This window comes from Manacus vitellinus, unplaced genomic scaffold (genome assembly GCF_001715985.3).
Source record: "Manacus vitellinus isolate BGI_N305 unplaced genomic scaffold, ASM171598v3 scaffold_55_pilon, whole genome shotgun sequence".
Taxonomy (NCBI): Eukaryota; Metazoa; Chordata; class Aves; order Passeriformes; family Pipridae; genus Manacus; species Manacus vitellinus.
Genome location: NW_021940651.1, coordinates 557,629 through 565,215, shown reverse-complemented (window position 1 = coordinate 565,215; position 7,587 = coordinate 557,629).

The window sequence follows — 7,587 nt, the reverse complement described above, 5'->3', positions numbered from 1 at the left end:
CAGGGTACTGGGTTATACATTTGGGTTTTTGTGGGTTGAGACCAATTGTTTGTTGGTATTATTGTACTTACTGTATTATTTTAATAAATTGTTATTCTGACTTATAATCTCTCCTTTGAGTTGAGTTCATTCCCCCCTGCTGGTTAACTTTTAAACCAGCACAGGCATCTAGTCCAACCTCTCTGCTCAGTTAGGGTCCCCCAGAGCACGTTACTCAGGACTGTGTCCAGATTGTTTTTGAATATCCCCAGGGAGGGAGACTCCACAACCTCTCTGGGCAACCTGTTCCAGTGCTCAGTCACCTGCACAGAAAAGAAATTCTTCCTCTTGTTCAGGTGAAACTTCCTGTGCATCAGTTTCTGCCCGTTGTCTCTCATCATTCTCAACACCACCGAGAACCTGGCTCCACCCTCTTGACACCCTCCCTCCAGGTACTCATAAACATTGATAAGGTCCCCTCTCAGATGTCTCTCCTCCAGGCTAAACAGGCCCAGCTCCTGCAGCCTTTCCTCATAAATGAGAATCTACAGTCCCCTCATCATCTTCATTTCCTTTTGTTGGACTTGTTCCAGGAGCTCAGTGTCTCTCTTGTATTAACGAGCCCAGAACTGGACACAGCACTCCAAATGCATCCTTACTAAGGCTGAGAAGAGCAGTAGGATCTGCATCGACCTGCTGGCAATGATCTTCCTAATGTACCCCAAGATACTATGAGGGCACACTGCTGGCTCATGGACAGTTTGTTGTCCACCAGGACTCCCAGGTGTCCTTCTCCACAGAGCTGCTTCCCAGGAAGTCAGATCCCTGCCTGTAATGGTGCATGGCGTTACTCCTCCCCAGGTGCAGGACATTACACTTACCTTTGCTGAATTTCAGAAGGTTCCACTCTACCTCTCCAACCTTCTGAGATCCTTCTTAATGGCTGGACAGCCCTCTGCAGTATTGGCTACTCCTTCCAGTTTTGTGTCATCAGCAAAATTGCTGAGGAGATGCTCTACCCCTTCATCCAAGTCACTGATGAATAAGTTAAACACTGGACCTAGTACTGAATCCTGGGGAGCACAGGCCTGCTTATGTCTGAGTTTGACAGGAGTTCCTAGTTCATCCATGCAGGTCTCCTGCCCTTTTTGTTTACTTTATTGCCCACAGAGGTACACCATTCTTGAGCCTGGAGAAAATGATCCTTGATCTGTTCTCTTGGACCCCTCTTCCCTCTAGGGCACATTCCCATGGGATTCCTCCGAGAAGGTCCCTGGAGAGGCCAAAGTTAACTGTCCTGAAGTCCAGTGTTGTGATCTTACCTACTGGCCTGCTTCCTCCTTGCAGGAGACTGAACTCCATGATCTAGCAGTCCCCGTAGCCAAGGCCACCACCAACCTTCACATCTCCAACCAGACCTTGATTGTTAGTATAAAGTCCAGCAGTACACCTTCCCTTGTTGGCTCCTCTACTGCCTGTATCAAAAAGTTACCATCAGTGCTTTCCAAGAACCTCCTGGACTAATTGTGCCTTGCTGTGCTCTTCCTCCAGTTGTTGTCAGGGTAGTTGAAGTCCTCCATGAGAACCAGGGCCTTTGACTTTAAGGCTGCTTCTAGGTGTCTGTAAAAGACCTCATCTACTTCTTTCTCCTGATCAGATGGCCTTTAGCAAACACTGGCAATCTGCCCTTTAATTCTCATCATGCTCCTCGAGATTGATCTCAAAATTTCCAGTTCTTGCAGTTGATGGTATGCTTCCTCTCCTGTTTGTGTGGAATTTTCATTAAAGTCACATTGACATGCAAATACTATGCCCCTTCTGCATACAATTGTGCCTCTGGAGAAGATAGGGCTCCTGGGAACAGAACTGGAAACAAATACAATCTTGAATACAATCGTTCTCAGTGTGAAGAACATGTAGCAGATTCACCATTAAAAGTTCCTGAATTTAACCTTCATGAAAAGTCAATTGAAGGAAAAAACTTCTCTGCTCTGCACATAAGAAACCAACTCAATTACTTTTCTTAGTTGCGAAAAGACCAAATCTCACCTACTCCCCCCCAAAAAGACATTCATGACAGCATTTCAGGAGACTCAGACAAGACAGACATCGTGTCTGAAACAAAACTACAGAGTTTCTATTTGGTGCTGTTGCCACAGCTGACAGCATACGTTCAGAAATTCATAAGTCTGACTACTTTTATTGTATGCCAGGGTGCAGAAAACAGCATTAAGCTCTACCAGGATTGGACACTTTCTAAAAAGAAAGCTTCAGACTTTTTGAATACTCCCTCATGACAACTTTCTAGTGACACAAACAGCAATTAACTTCAGAGTTTATGAGGTTTCTCAATCAGTCACAGCAGCATTTTAATTAACAAATGAAATTAAAAGCAAAAGGTTAAAGAGTAAACTGAGCTGTAATCTGCTATCTGTAATCTACAGGAAGAAAACAGTATAAAAATGTGGAGAGGAAATGCAAAAAGTCTTTGTGTTCAGCACAGTTAGAGAGGTGTTGAGAAAAGAAATTAAAACTTTTTTTGCCTTAAAAATCTATAAAACTGGCACATCAGAGCCACAAAGATATAAGGCCTGTCGTTGGGTATCCGTCGAAGGGCCTCAGCTTGAAGGGGGGAAGAAGGACAGATGACACACACGAGGATGGTGAGACAAAGAGATGTCTGCCTGCTCAACGCAGCAGGCAGCTTTTTTATTCAGTTCTCCCACCTCTACTTTCTCATACACAACACAAACATATTCTTACAACATCATCCAGGAATGCAGCTCCTGCACTTAGCCACACAGCTCAAGGCTGTGTCCATGGGAACTATCTAATAACTCCACTGCTCTCATGGGAAATGGCCTAACACTCTGCAACACTCCAAATCTTTCAAACTTCATTTGTGGGGCTGTGACTTTACCCCACAAAGGTCTTAGTGGACACCAGCGCACAATGTACTTTAATGCCATCAAGATACGTAGGGGCAGAATCCATCTCCATTTCTGGGGTGACAGGGGGATCACAACAGCTGACTGTACTGGAAGCTGAAGTGAGTCTGACTGGGAAGGAATGGCACAGACATCCCATCGTGACTGGCCCAGAGGCCCCGTGCATCCTTGGCATAGATTACCTGAGGAGTGGGTATTTCAAAAGGACTTTGCTGGGCTTTTGGCATAGCTACTGTGGAGACAGAGGAAATTAGACAGTTGAAAACCTTGCCCGGTCTCTCAGAGAGAGACCTGGTCTCTCCCCCCTCTGATGTGGGACTGCTGAAGGTTGAAGAACGATTGGTACCGATAGCCACAGCAACAGTGCACCGTCGGCAATACCACACCGACCGAGACTCTGTGACCCCTATACGTAAGATGATCCGTGAACTGGAGACCCAGGGGGTGGTCAGCAAGACTCGCTCACCCTTTAATAGCCCTATATGGCCAGTGCATAAGTCCAGTGGAGTTGGACTGACGGTGGATTACCGTGGACTCAATGAAGTCACACCACCCCTGAGTGCTGCTGTGTTGGACATGCTGGAGCTCCAGTACGAGCTGAAGTCCAAGGCAGCCAAGTGGTACGCCACCATTGACATTGCCAATGCCTTTTTCTCCATTTCTTTGGCAGTGGAGTGCAGGCCACAATTTGCTTTCACTTGGAGGGGTGTGCATTACACCTGGAATCGACTGCCTCAGAGGTGAAAACACAGTCCCAGCATTTGCCATGGACTGATCCAGACTGCACTGGAAAAGGGTGAGGCTCCAGAACATCTACAGTACATTGACGACATTGTATGAGGGAACACAGCGGGGGAAGTCTTCGAGTGTTGCGGCGCAGCCCCTGTGTAACAAGGAATAATGACGCTCCTCATGCAATGGTGTGGACAAAGAGAGTTTATTTCAAAAATCCCGCTCCTTATACCCTTAATACCATGTGACTTTCTTAACCAACCAGTTTACTAACTCTGGGGCATGCTCCTTGGGCTCTGTACCTGGGCACATCCTTTGTGCCTTTAGACACGCCTCCCACACATCCCCTCTTCTAATTATATTAAGAAGTCACAAAAACAGTATGAACAAAAATGCAAACAATGCAAACAACAATTTTAACAATCAGAACATTATAAAACTACTAAGCTTCGCAGCGACCCAGCACATTGTTTTGCTCAGTTTCTTAACTCTAATGTAAACCTTTTTAAAACCTTCTTATATTCCTGTAGGGTAGTGCAACTTGGATAATTACTTTATTAACTTGGGGCTTATCTTAACTGTGTATAAACTTATAACCTTATTAATCTGAGGGTTTTTAGAACTGGGGAATTCAACTTTATTTAAGAAACAGTGTAATCTTAGCAAACTACAATTTCTTAAAAGCGACCTGTGGCTGAGGTAATGTTATTTTGTGAGGTGTTTGTTTTTTATTATTTGACTAGTCAAACAACTATTTTCATTCATACACTCATATCATACATCGGTGGCCATCGTACACACTCACGAACACACACACACACACATTCCAGAGATTGCTTTTCACCACATTGGTCATTTCTAATGTAAACTTGAAACATAACATAACTCTTTTCAAACTTCTGCGTTGCTCTGGTTCCTGCTGCTGTGGTCACATATTTGAATAGGGTTTTACACACCTGGAAGAAACCTGCTTGAGTTCTTTCTTATAACTTTTAGGCATAGCTTTCTCTCCATGTCATAAATCTAGGAATCTCATCCATTGTCCTGAAATCAAATCTTACTATGATTAGCAACTTGGGAGAAACAAACACCTGAGGTGTGTGCTGCTTTTCAGACCTGCTTCTTTCAGCACTGTCACAGCTCAAAAATTGATAACATATATAGCTTTTTACAGATGTTCTTGCAGGTTACACCAGTTCTCCCCCCTTTTGTTTAAACTTAGCATGTGTTTCAATATGTGCCTTTATTGTTTTATGGATTAGTGTGAAATGCTTGACATGAGAATCTTCCTATTTCATAGGAAGTAACTGCTTAATATTAATGCTAATCTATTTTAGAGTACCAAAGGGTTGCTAAGCAACTAACTCATGTGTTTTACACTTTTGTGTTTTGTCTAGTGGATGTAGTAACAGTTATGTTTTGTGGATGTGTATTTATTTGCATGTACATTTTCAATATGTCTAATTCAAAGATGTATATATCTATTTGTCAGATCTCACTTGCCATTAACCAGCTAGGGTTAATGTTTTCTTGAGACGGCATGAGTGTGGTTTCCTGACAGTGTGGGCATGCCTTGATGTTGTAGTTTTTTACTTGTTATTTTGAATGGTCTCTTAGAGAACCTGTATTCTGATGGAAAATGAATGAGGCAATTGCTTGTCTCTGGGTATAGTGTTAAACATTGCTGCTTTAGCAGCTTTTCAGTTTCTGTCAGTCATTGGCTGTGGCATGTCAGGATGTGATTTTGTGTACATTTGTATAGAAATCATACCTTCTGTAACTCACAGGAACCAACAGAAGGCATTTCAAACAGCAGGTAAGGGTTAACAATATCTCACGGAAATTAACCTTCAAAACAGGTTATCAACCTTATAGCATAATAAGCACAATCATAACATCAGAGAATTGTTTAAAATTTTTCCAAGGTAATATGAATGACAATCAGTCCAGAACTATACAGAAGCTTAGTTCATGGCTTGTAGTTTCCCTACTGTTCCGTGGTAGGATTTATTTAAGTCTATTGCAGCATATTATGTTTTCCTAGATGCATATGTGAAGGCCCTGAGGCCTTTCACTGGTTCAGGTTCGCATCTGGTATGGCCTTTAAAGGTAAACTGTTGATTTCTGCCACAATCTGTGCTTAAGGAGATGAATAAAAATATTACCACTAAAACTTGCCAGGGCATCTTGAAATCCAGCATCCTCAGCTGTCATCCTATCCAAATTGTCTTTCAAAGCTGGAATGTTGGTAAAGGCAGGATCTCTTCCATCCAGTTTTCTCTGTCGTGCTCTGCCCTAAATGACAAGCTTACAAACTCAATAGCAACTTACACAGATTTAGGTGGTGGGGCATGACAGAAAAGGCTGTTTTAGAACCAACAGCGGGCTTCTCTCAGTTTGATCCCACTGAAACAAAACTGCAATGCTTCATACCTGCTGGACACAAAAACTAGGCGGATTTGCCTTTCAGGATCTCTCCTGTTTTGTTTGCCTTTTATTACCTTGGTATAATTTTCTAACATTTGGCTTGCCTCTGCAGCTAGCAATTCGTCAGACTTTAAGTTGGAGTTCTCCCCTAGCAACACAAAGAGAGGGTGTAGGTCCCCTCTGTTTATGGTTAAAACTGGTTTTAAGCAACTGGTAGCCCTCTGAGGTTTCTGCAACTCACGTAAATATAAATGTTTTTTACCTCGAGCTGTGTCACCTGTGTAGAGCTTTTTGCTGTGTTGTCCTGTCCATGGCAAGTCCAGAGTTGTGGTTGTTGGATTCTTCCTGAAACAACCTGAAGATCTGCACCTTGGGCAGTTTTGGTTAAAACAGCAGAAACAATTAGCAGTTCATTTCTTGTGGCCGTGGTTATTAATGTGTCCTCTGCATAATGGTGTATTATGGCTGCCTGATACTTTATCGAGGTATTTTGCATCCCCTGAGGAAGGGCAGCCCAGCAGTGATTTTGGATAGATTGTGCACTGTTTAAAACCATGATGGGAAAAAAGGGTTTCTGGGCACCCTCAGGGTGACGGATGATGGTAAGGGAATGGCTTTTTGAATCAGTTACCACTCGTGACCAATTTGCTAGAAGCCTTATGGGTAGAGGCAGTCCGATCTGCAAGGCTTCTGCATGTTTTTTGACTGCGTTTTCTGCTGTTGACATCTGTAATGTTTTCCACCTGTCACCTTTCTTTGGGGTATAGGGTACATGGGTATTCTGGGGGCTGGTTATTGGTATATTGTGGCTTGCCTGAAGTAGTTTTCTCTTTTGCACATGAAAAGTAGTACCACAAAGGATTACAACAAGCAGGGCTGCTACAAGCATTATACAAACAGTATAATGCTTGTAGCACATCTTTTGCTTTGCTTATGGCACTTTTGGTACAACTGAGTCATTCCTCTGCTGCTAGGGTGTCTATGGAATGTTGCTATTAGAGGCTTCCATGGGCAATCCTCCTGAGAGTGACCTATTTCTCCACAACTAAGACAGCTAGCTGTGTGTCTGACTTCCTTCTGTATTCTTATCTGGGCATCTAAAGCTGCAGCTAGGGAGGCAGGTAGCTGCTTCTCAGAGCTAGCCTTTTGATAGGGTTGTTATCATGGGCTAGGCTTCACGAACGAAGATTTGGGAAGGCTCTATCCACATTTGCTACAGGCACGCTGGTGGCTTATGAGGCCAATACGTGACAGACATATCCGATTGCAAAAGGCATAGCAGAAAGACTCCTTAGATGGTGTATTCTGCAATACACGGTTCTTTCTGCGTTGCCTTTTTTCCTCGAGAGTGATCCTGCGTGTGTTCTCGAAGGAGACAGCTGCGTTATAGATGGCGTGTCTCCAGGCCTCCTGATTTGAGGCTAGCGTAGACCAGTTATGGTGATCAATATGGCCAAGGCTGAGATGTTGTTTCAGATACAAGGGAGTCCTTGTATCTTTT